Below are 10424 nucleotides of genomic sequence, written 5' to 3'. Positions count from 1 at the left end.
ACCTCGGACGATGTGGAGCATTTCAGGGTTAAGGGACCAGGAGTTGTCCCGAATGGTGAGGGACATTTTGGTTAATAAATCGAAAAGATCCAAGGGCCGCTTTTTCTAGGTTCCCTATGCAAAGGTGATGATGTGAAGGTGGCATCGTCTATGCCATGATGTGTGCATGAAGGTTCCTTGTGCTATGGATTAAATTCTTAGTTTTGGGTAAGGGAACGATCGTATGTGGCTAGTGCCAAGTGTGTGTGATGTGGCTAGGTAAGTTTGCTATAATTGTAAAGGGTTTTAGATTATTCAAGTGGAAGAATTTGAACTTTTTTGGGGGTGCTTTTTAAACGTTATAGGAGGGTACTCACAAACAAACCCAACTGCACCAACTCTAGCATCCATAGTGGGTAGCTCTCTACCCACTCAATGGGGGGGCCAAAATAATCAACAAAAAGAGGTGAGAAGTGTTTTGATTGCACTTGTTTTGTCAAGAAGAATGGTGATGTCAATGTTGCATTGATTATCGCTTACCAGAATGATGAGTTGCTTCTTCTCTCTCTCTCTCTTTCTTTCACACACACACACACACTACCTTTCCCTCTCATGCTCTCATCTCTTTCTCTCAAGCTCGTTTCTCTTTCTCTCACCCCCCTCTCTCACCCTCATCTCTACCATGATTTCACACTCTCTCACACACACATACACAAATAAGACCAATATTTCTAGGATAAGCTAGAAATTGTTCTTTCTGTCACTCTCTCGACTCTAGAGTATTTCTAGTTATTCTTGGAGAAGAAGAAGAACTAGCATTTGCATATGCTTTAGACACACTATGATGCATCTTAAATCCAATCAAAGTACCCTCCTTGATGATTGATCCATAGATCCATTCTACTTGTAATAAGTAATTAAGGCACCTTGTCAAAGGATTAACAATCACACTCTAGAACAAACACGATAAACTTTAGATTGTAGGTATGGAATTCCATAACAAAACACAATATACTTCAAATTATAAGTATGGACCTCAGATTATAGGTATGGAACTCCATAACAAAACATAGTATACTTTAGATTATGGCTGAAAAGCAAACCACCTCTTTTCCCCATTCAGTTTTATCCTCATAATTACAACCAATGACATGGAGTGCCTCTTTCAAGGTAGACATAGGTCTTGCATTCTGAGAAACACCACCATTTTCCAAGAGAGTGGATGCTATGAAGACGGGAGACTAACCGCCATTTTACAAGAGAGTGGATGCAATGAAGAGATGGGAGACTTACCAAACCTTTTCTTAAATTTGTTTTGAGACATCATTGATGTGGTCTTCTCACTCTTAATCCCTACAAAACATAAGCAATTGCATTGTTAATGCAGTCTTCTCAATTCTCAATCCCTACAAAACACAAGACATTATATTAGAAACATAACACTGATGCCATTCAGATGTCCCTTTTGGGTAAGGGTCTATACTGACATGAAATCAACAAGGGAGATCCCTTTCCCATAAAGGAAGACTTGGGATCTTTCTCAAGATTTTTGTTTTAGAACGTCTGAACATCTTGACAAGGATCTCAATGAACTTCACAACAATGTGGGAAATGTGATCAAGCATGGGTGCATAGCCATTTACAATTTATCCAAGATGCTTCATGATAATAACTTGAGAGAGGTGAAATTGGCAACTTCCTTGGTGGGATCATTCTTGGAATCAGAAGACATAAATCCATGTTTGAGATCCTTTACAATAACATTCTTAACATTAAAGCCAACATTATCACTAGGAAAACCCTCCACCACAAGAGCCTCATGGCACATTTTAACAAACTTAACTTCTATGGGGCAAAAGTGACAACCATTCCAAGCTTGATCACACCAATCTCTATACAACCAATAGGCATACTTCCAGTATCACTAATCTTGTACATGGCTTGTGGGGGAACATAAAGAGGCTTATGAGAAGGCCTCTTTAGTTCTTGAATCATGTCAAGAGCATCAAGCATAGTGGGGCCACCGTAGCAATCAAGTTCATGTCCCCCTCAAAACTAGAAATAGGAACAAATGGAATCTTATAAGGGTTGTACCCAAATTTTTGAGAAATGCAGACACCTCCTTCATAATTACATCATAGGTACTTGGGATTAGTTGCCTCCATCTTGTTACAACAATAAATAATTTGTTTCACTCCAAGGGTAAAAGCCAACAGAGCATAGTCTTCAAGATGCTTAAGAGGTATCACTAGAGATGCAGAGGAGACGAGAGGGGAGAGGGTGGCAAGGTGGCATCGAGCAGTGTGAAGGGGGCTAGTGGGGTAGCGAATTGGGGACAGAGGAGGGAGGAGATGGGGGAGGAGGGAGCGTGGGCGTGGAGGGAGCGTGGGCGTGGCCACGACTGGGGTTGTAGAAGCTAGGCAAGGAGCAAGGCGGCGAGTTTGAACACTAGTGGGGCTAGCAGGTGGGGGGGGGCTGTGTAGATGGATGTGCCCATGTTTAAATTAATTATTTTTTATTTTTTATTTTCCCTATTTTAAATTAATTCATTTAAAAAAATAAAAAATAAATAGAAGGGGATTATTTTTATTTGAAAAAGTATTTAAAAATGGGGGAGGGGGGAGTGGGGGTACCTTTTTAGAGAGAGAGGAGGGCATTGGTGGCCATGCACAAGTGGATGGACAGGTATGCCTCACCACGTGTGCGTGTAGGGGTGCAAATGAGTGTGTCCATATATGTGTGGAAATGTGTGTACATGTGTGTGCGTACATGTGTGTGCGTACATGCTTGTGAAGGTTCATGTGTAGGCAGGGGTGCAAGTGTGTGTGCATGTGTAGGCGGGGGCAATTGTGTGTGCATATGGTGCAGCATGTGCGAGTGAGTGAGGTGCTGTCACTCACAAGACCCTTTTGTACTTCTTGAAGAAATAATTAAAAACTCACAAAATACATCAAAAATTTAAAAAAAGATGAATTAAATTGATATCAAAGAGCATAGCATATAGCAGAAGACAAGAGAAATAGAATAACATCACCATCAAGACAAGATTGGGGGTGCAATCTCCCCCCATGCCGTGTAGCTCCACTTCCACCACATGAGTATTTAGAGAATTGTATTCATAAAAATAGCCCAAGGAGCTAATAATAGATGTGCGTACAAATTGGGCTTGCTTTTCCCACTTTTGGGTATTGCTTTACATATTATTAACAATATGAAAGCTCCTAAGGTTTATACATATAAAAACCTTTGCCCAAATATAATTGCTAATGGGCCTTGTTACATAAAATAACTTTGTGTGGATTTGCACATATAATAATCTTGTGCATATTCTCACATTCCATTAAGCCGATTCCTTCACACATTAAATCAAGCATATTTTTCTATAATTATTAATTCATCAAAAACATGATAAAAGATATACCTGTAACAGTCCTCCCATTTGAGGAAGCAAATGTCCTCAATTGTGTAGAAGAAAATTCTCTAACAACATTATGCTCATAGCTATTGATTTCTTAACCTAAAAGACTTAGAGGTTCATTAACCAAGCATGGCTCAGAGGCACAAAAGCATGGCTTAGAGGCTTGGATGAACATAGACTGCAATAATAAAACTCGTGCGACACCTAAACTAGTGGTCCTCGCACTCATCATCAAATCACAAGTTATATGTAGAAAATAACCTTTCAATGTGAAGGCTATAAATGACATAAAATTCTAATACATGTTTAACAAAAAAATGATCTCCATCTTCACACCACTGCTCAATCCATCTTCACACCACTGCTTAATCCACCAGCCATACGACACCTCAATCGATACCCTCATATAGTGTAACACCTCAATAGATACCCTCGCACATCTCATGCAGTGTAACACCTCAATCGGTACCCCAGCACTTCTCATTGGCTATACTCATAGACACTGTCCACATTAGTTAAACAATTAATTGAACACATCAATTAATCCTAATGTCGTCTTGAGATATAGACAACCCATAAGTATTCAAATCATAGCCACACACATGTTTTCCAGGCGTAAGTAACCCAGGAATCACCCCTCTATACAAACCAACTGAAACAAACAGTGGAGACCGACATGCACGCTATATACGGGCATCCCTAGCACTTCTCATTGGCTATACTCATAGACACTGTCTATGTTAGACAATTAATTGAACACATCAATTAATCCTAACATCATCTTGAGATATAGACAACCCATAAGAATTCAAATCATAGCCACACACATGTTTGCCCCAGCAGGCGTAAGTAACCCATGAATCACCCCTCCATACAAACCAACTGAAACAAACAGTGGAGGCCTACATGCATGCTATATACGGGTGTCCCCGATATATAGTTGCATAAATACATGAGAGAATAGCCTCTTGATTTGTGTGGAAGACTAGATCTACACATGATGCATATGCAATGAACCAATCAAATGAATGTATGCAATGAACCAATCAAATGAATGTATGTAAAACGAGTCTAAGTGTCGCATGCCACATAGGTGCATTGCACATACACACATAGGATGGTAAAAGATAGAAGACATAAATGTGTGTGGAGTAAGTATATGAAACCAATTTGATGTCCCATACCACCAGATTAATTCCATACATCACTTCCTTTAGAATAGAAGTTTGAGGTGGAGTGACCAATTCCCTCTGAAACTTAAATTCTGACACAAATTTTCTCTATCTTGAAATTTTATTTAAGTTACTAAACTTGAATTTTTCTTAAGGTTGAATCTATGGTTTATTGAATTATGTTCTTAGGTTGTAAAAAATATTATATAAATGCTTATGAAAAAGTTTTATAAAAGGAAGTGAATATATACATACCTCCATCGTTGTGGTGTCATTGAAATAATTTGTCAAAAATAATATTAACACTCAAAAGAGATGAGAATCATTATTGCTTCTATGGATATGGTATATAAAGTATTTAAACATGATTTCATGAGAAACTTAACATCATAAGAATAAAGTATAAATTGATTAGGGGTATGAGGGTACAAAATACTAACCTTGAGTTGAAAAGTTGTTTGAGAGTATGTGAGATTGTAAATAAACAATGGATAGAATTAATTGTGAATAAACAAGTCTAGATGATGTAAATATTAAGTTGCATTTGAAGTTGAAATAAACTTGAATAATAAACATGAAACTTAGCAATCATAAGGTTGAGTCAAGCGTAAGAAGGTCATACCTTACATTTATTCGATTGCCATGATGTTCAACATTTAGAAAAATGAGAGAGCAATGTGAATGGATATAATTATTCTTCCAAATATAACTAGGGTTATATTACATTATGAATTTATAAGAAATAGAACTTATAGTAGTATGGTTTGAAATTCTACGCATAATTATTTAAGCATGATCATTATTGTAAAAATAGAAAGGAGAAACTTACTTGGAAGGTGCTTGAATCACTGTCTGAAAGATAAAACTTACATAGAAACTTATTTAAGCATGATCATTATTGTAAGAATAGAAAGGAGAAACTTACTTGGAAGGTGCTTGAATCACTGTCTAAAAGACAAAACTTACATAGAATATTGGAGGAATTATTTACTAAATTAAAGAAGACAGCAACTTACTTGCAAGTGTTGGATAGCTTTGCTACAAAATACACCATTAAAAGGACATAAATACCACAAGCATATGTGACGTTTAATTTGCTGTGATGATTAGAATTATGGAAAATGGAAAAACTTACTTTGGTTGGGCTGCAAAATATAAGTTAGAAGAAAATGAATCGACAACTAACAATTTTATTTTATGGAAGTAATCAAATTACACAAGGTGAATCCTTAACTTGGTAAATTTGCATATACTAGTCTGCAGGTTAGTTTCAATTCATAATACAATATCAAACTTCAATTACTAATTTATAAAATTTAGAAAGTGTAATTATTACTTTGCTTTCACCCATAATTCATAAGAAGTTGGAAGCTCATATGTCGAAGAGTAAGTAGTGTCATTAGGAAGCCTTGATTTAATCTGCAAAAAGTAAGTCTTAACAAAAGTATGAGACATTGTTGATAGAGTTTCGATGTTAAGCCTTGGATAATGCTTTGAAGATCTTGAGTTTGCTCAAATTTGCTTTTCCTTGTAATCCTTGGTGTTGAATTCGCTTGAAGCTTGTGCTTAAGTGGTATGGGCCTCTTGTACATATACTTTAAGTTATAAGTTTTTAAGCTTTTTATAATAATTTAAGCTTAATCAAGGCTTGTTTAAGCTTTCATAAAAGCTCCCTAAATAAAGGAGTGCATAAGGCTCTCTCTTTCTCTTTAAAACACCCAAAAATTAAAGCTTTTTATAGCTTTAACTAAAGTTTCAAGATTTAAACTAAGCTCTAAGCTCTAATCTCTTGTCTTTCTCTATAAAGCTAAAAGTTTTAGTAAAGCTTTTTATTACAAAGCTTAATTTTAAAGCTCTTTATATATATATATATATATATATATATATAAACTCTAGAAGAATAGATTTAATAGCTAGAGATACCCATATTATTAGCTCTCAGCTAATATAGCTTGCTTTGGTCAAAATGAAAACACCAAGAGTAGACAAAAATAAAGGAAAGATAAAACCCGGAGGTGGCCAGTTTCAAAGCTTTAACTAAACCTTGATCTAAAGCTTTTGAAAGCTTTACAACTTAGCTAAAGAGGGTTTATAAGCTTTTTAATATAAGGCTTTTATAACAAGCTTTTAAAGGTTTTAAAGCTAAAGTGTGCAAGCTTTTGAAACAAGCCTCTTCGCGAATTAAAGAACAATCGCGCAATGCTTCAACGTCCGAAAATAATAATAATAATAGTCTGCAGTGCACGTCTGAAACAAAATATTGCTAACCTTATATATATATATATATATATATATATATATAAATATAAGACAAAAGTCTTTTAAAATTTTAGAATTAAGCTTGAATCAAAGCTTAGTAAAGCTTTGAAGTAAGCTTATCAAAGCTTACTATTTTATTTTATTTTTTATTTTTTTAATTTCACAGTCTGCCCCCCATATTCGTGCATCGACGGCCAACACTTAAGCATGAATTAAAAAATATATAAATTAGCTTTAATTTTTAACTAAAGCTTAACAAGCCTCTCCAAAGGCTTCAATAGTGCGCAACACTGTGAGAAAATGAAAAAAGAGAGGAAAATTTGGGCCGCGCTTTAGTGCCCCTGTCACCAAGGAAGAGACAAAGCTATTGCGCCCTCTTGAGATCGCCCTGTGCTGCCGAGAGAGAGAGAGAGAGAATTTAGAGGGAATATATATATATATATATATATATATATATATGTGTAGGTGATGTTATTCTATTTCTCTTATCTTATGCTATGCTATACTCTTTGATATCAATTTAATTCAAGTCTTTGTTTTAATTTTTGATGTAATTTGTGAGTTTTTAATTATTTCTTTTCAAGAAGTCTTCAAGAAGTACAAAAGGGTCCTGTAATAGGTGCAGATGCATGAATGTGTGTGGGGTACATGTGTGTGCATCGGCATGTGCATGCACGAGGTGCAAGGTTATGTGCACGCGAGGGTGCAAGTTTGTGTGTAGTGCGAGAGTGTGCACGAGGTGCATGGGCATGTGCATGCACAAGGTGCAAGGGTATGTGCACGCGAGGGTGCAAGTTTGTGTGTAGTGCGAGAGTGTGCACGAGGTGCAAATATGCATGAACATGTGTGTGAATGTTGGGTGAGGTGCATGTGCACACGGTGACAGTGTAAGTGTGTGGGTTAACAAGGTGCATGTACAAGTGTGTGTACTCATACGTGCAGGGTACACGATGTACAAATAAATATGCATGCGAGCAAGTGCATGTGCATGTGCGTGTGCATAGTGCAAATGGGTGTGCATATGTGCACATGAAAATGTTTGGGGTGCATGTACATGTGCATGGTGAAAATGCATGTACACATGTCCATGCAAAAATGTGGGGGGTACACATGCATGAGCAAATGAGTGTGTTCTCATCCACGTACAAGTGTGTGTACCCATGTGCATGTGCACGGAATGTGGTGCATGTGTGTACATGAATATGCACATGCATGTGGATATGGAATGTGTGCAATTGTGTGGGCGCAAGGTGTAAATGGGTGTGCAAGATGTAATGTGTGAATGTGCGTGCATACGTATGCGTGCATGCCATGCAAATGTGTGTGCATACGTATGCGTACATGCCATGCAAATGTGTGTGTATGGTGAAAATGGATATGCATGCAAGCGGGTGCACAAAGTGTAAATGTGTGAATGTGTATGTGAACATGCACTTGCATATTGTGCAAATGGGTGTGCATGCATGTGGTGTACGAGGTGCAAACGTGTGAATGTGTGTGCACACATGTGCATGCGTGCTATGTAAATGGGTGCATGCACATGCATATTTCTAGTTATTTTTTGATGTTTGTGGTTATGTTTTTGGATTTTTGTGTTTTTTTATCATTCTGGAGATAAAGGTACTGTTGAGAATGTAAGCTCATCAGGATCTAGTGGATAGCAGTAGCATGTGAACACTAGTCTAGCAGTGTGTGTGTGTGTGTGTGTGGACAATAATGGCCGCATTATTTCAGTGTGAACTTATCACTAGTGTAGTGTGCTATGTTTTGGGTGTGCAATGAAGGAAAGCTATAGAGCTTCTCTATCATGTAGATGTTGACAGTTTGAGATAATGAGAGCCAATTAGGATTTGCCTATCTACCCTTGTGTCTATCTCCTCTCTTTTTTCATAGTATCAGAGCTTAGTGCATTCTATTCGGGTTTTGTGAGTGAGTGAAAAAGAGGAAATTTTGTTTTGGAGCTATTCATTGGAGCTTCGAGCAAAGAGAAGCTTGGAGCACACACCTACTCAACAGATCTAAAAGCTAAGGACCACGAGTAAGCAAAGCTAAACACTCTTGAATGGATTACAGGTGATTTGAACAAGTTTAGAGCCAAGACTTGTTGGCTGCCCCATGCAAGAGAAGATAGTTTGAGCTTTCCATTAAAGCTTGAATACAAGAGGTGTATGTGATGTATTTGACACCAGGGATGTATTAGCGATTGGATGAGGAGCAAGAGAAACTTCAGAATTTGCAATATCTGAGATTTGGAGCAAATCTATGCATTATAGAAGAGGTCAAAATTCTAGTTTGAGAGCTACATATAAGAACAGAGAATGTATGCATTGTTGAGGCTAAACTCAGCCCCAAATAATCATCACATAGACATCTGACATTACAAGAAACAGGCTTCAAACACTTCCCACACCATCTTCATTTCAAGTCACAAAGATAAACACAAACTAACTATCTTCATCATAAGATATATAAATTCAACATTACATTATATCAGGAAAAGAGACTCTTAAAAAATCAGATAAACCTACAGAGCAATAAGACAATTGCAGAGGCACTCTGAATTCACATAATAATGTACGATTCAAGACGGTTACATCTATATATAAGTTCCAAAATGTTGTCACCTGAAATCTCAGGTAAAAGACTAAGGATCAAAGTATTTTAAAGGAAACTATGTAAAACTCCAGGTTTTACACTTGGCACACCTGGTGGTGGATAAAATTTTTCTCAAATTTTTTTTAGACCTAAACCCACTCCCAAAATGTTACTTTACTGAAGAGTATGTAGATTACTTTTCAGTTATAGTCTCCATCTCTGCATCATTGTCTTCAGTTTCCTTCATGCCATCTTCCTTATCTGCTTTTGAAGTATCTACTCCATAGGGTTACTTTGATCCACTTGAACACTTAAAATTTTCTCAGCAATCCCTGAACTTTCAATATTCTATTCTGCAACATCAGGTACAAGTGTAACAAGTTTCACACTATCCACCTCCATATCTTGCTTCTTCATTCCATCAAAAGTGGCATTTCCTGCAAAATCACATACAAACTTAAAAGACCTCTGACTATCATAAGAAAAACCTTCTTCTAAACCATGATAGCCCTTGAGGGAGTATAAAGGATTCTCCCACATTGACTTTTCAGGGGGTTTCACTTGAAGAGACTCTGGGGTGGCTGTCAGCTGTTTCATCTCTGCAACTTCAGGTTTTCCTCCTCCAAAGCTGTAATCTGCTCCTTAAGCAAAGCTATCTCTGTTTTACGCTGCTCATCTGCAAATGCTTCCCAAGGTCTTGTAAGAACATTGTGAATCCTCTCTTTAATTCCAGCCCAAATCAAATTTGCTATCTGCATTAATTCCCCCTTCATTGTTGCCAAATCCGTGCTACTCATGAAGACCCCATCTACATCAATCTCCTCTTCTTCTACAAAGTCCCTCAAGTGCTCTTGTACTTTCTTTAAAGCTGTCAATTGCTGCAACAGAATCTAATTGGTTGTTACCAACTCAGTATTCTTCTTTGTTAACTCCTCCAATTCAACAGAAAATGCAACCTTTATCTCTGTAAGCCAATCTATAATCACCATTTCTAACTGAAT

General features: G+C 37.1%; 1 pseudogene; it reads right to left on the bottom strand.

Moving 5' to 3' along the window:
- Positions 1–1371: 1371 nt before the first annotated feature.
- On the bottom strand, positions 1372–9670 carry LOC147606362 (elongation factor 1-alpha pseudogene; annotated as a pseudogene).
- Between the last annotated feature and the right edge of the window lie 754 nt (positions 9671–10424).

This window comes from Cibotium barometz, chromosome 57, assembly GCF_041138505.1.
Source record: "Cibotium barometz isolate CiBa-2024 chromosome 57, ASM4113850v1, whole genome shotgun sequence".
NCBI classification, from domain to species: domain Eukaryota; kingdom Viridiplantae; phylum Streptophyta; class Polypodiopsida; order Cyatheales; family Cibotiaceae; genus Cibotium; species Cibotium barometz.
Note: the sequence above shows the minus strand (reverse complement) of the source record. Positions and strands in the feature narration are given on the sequence as shown.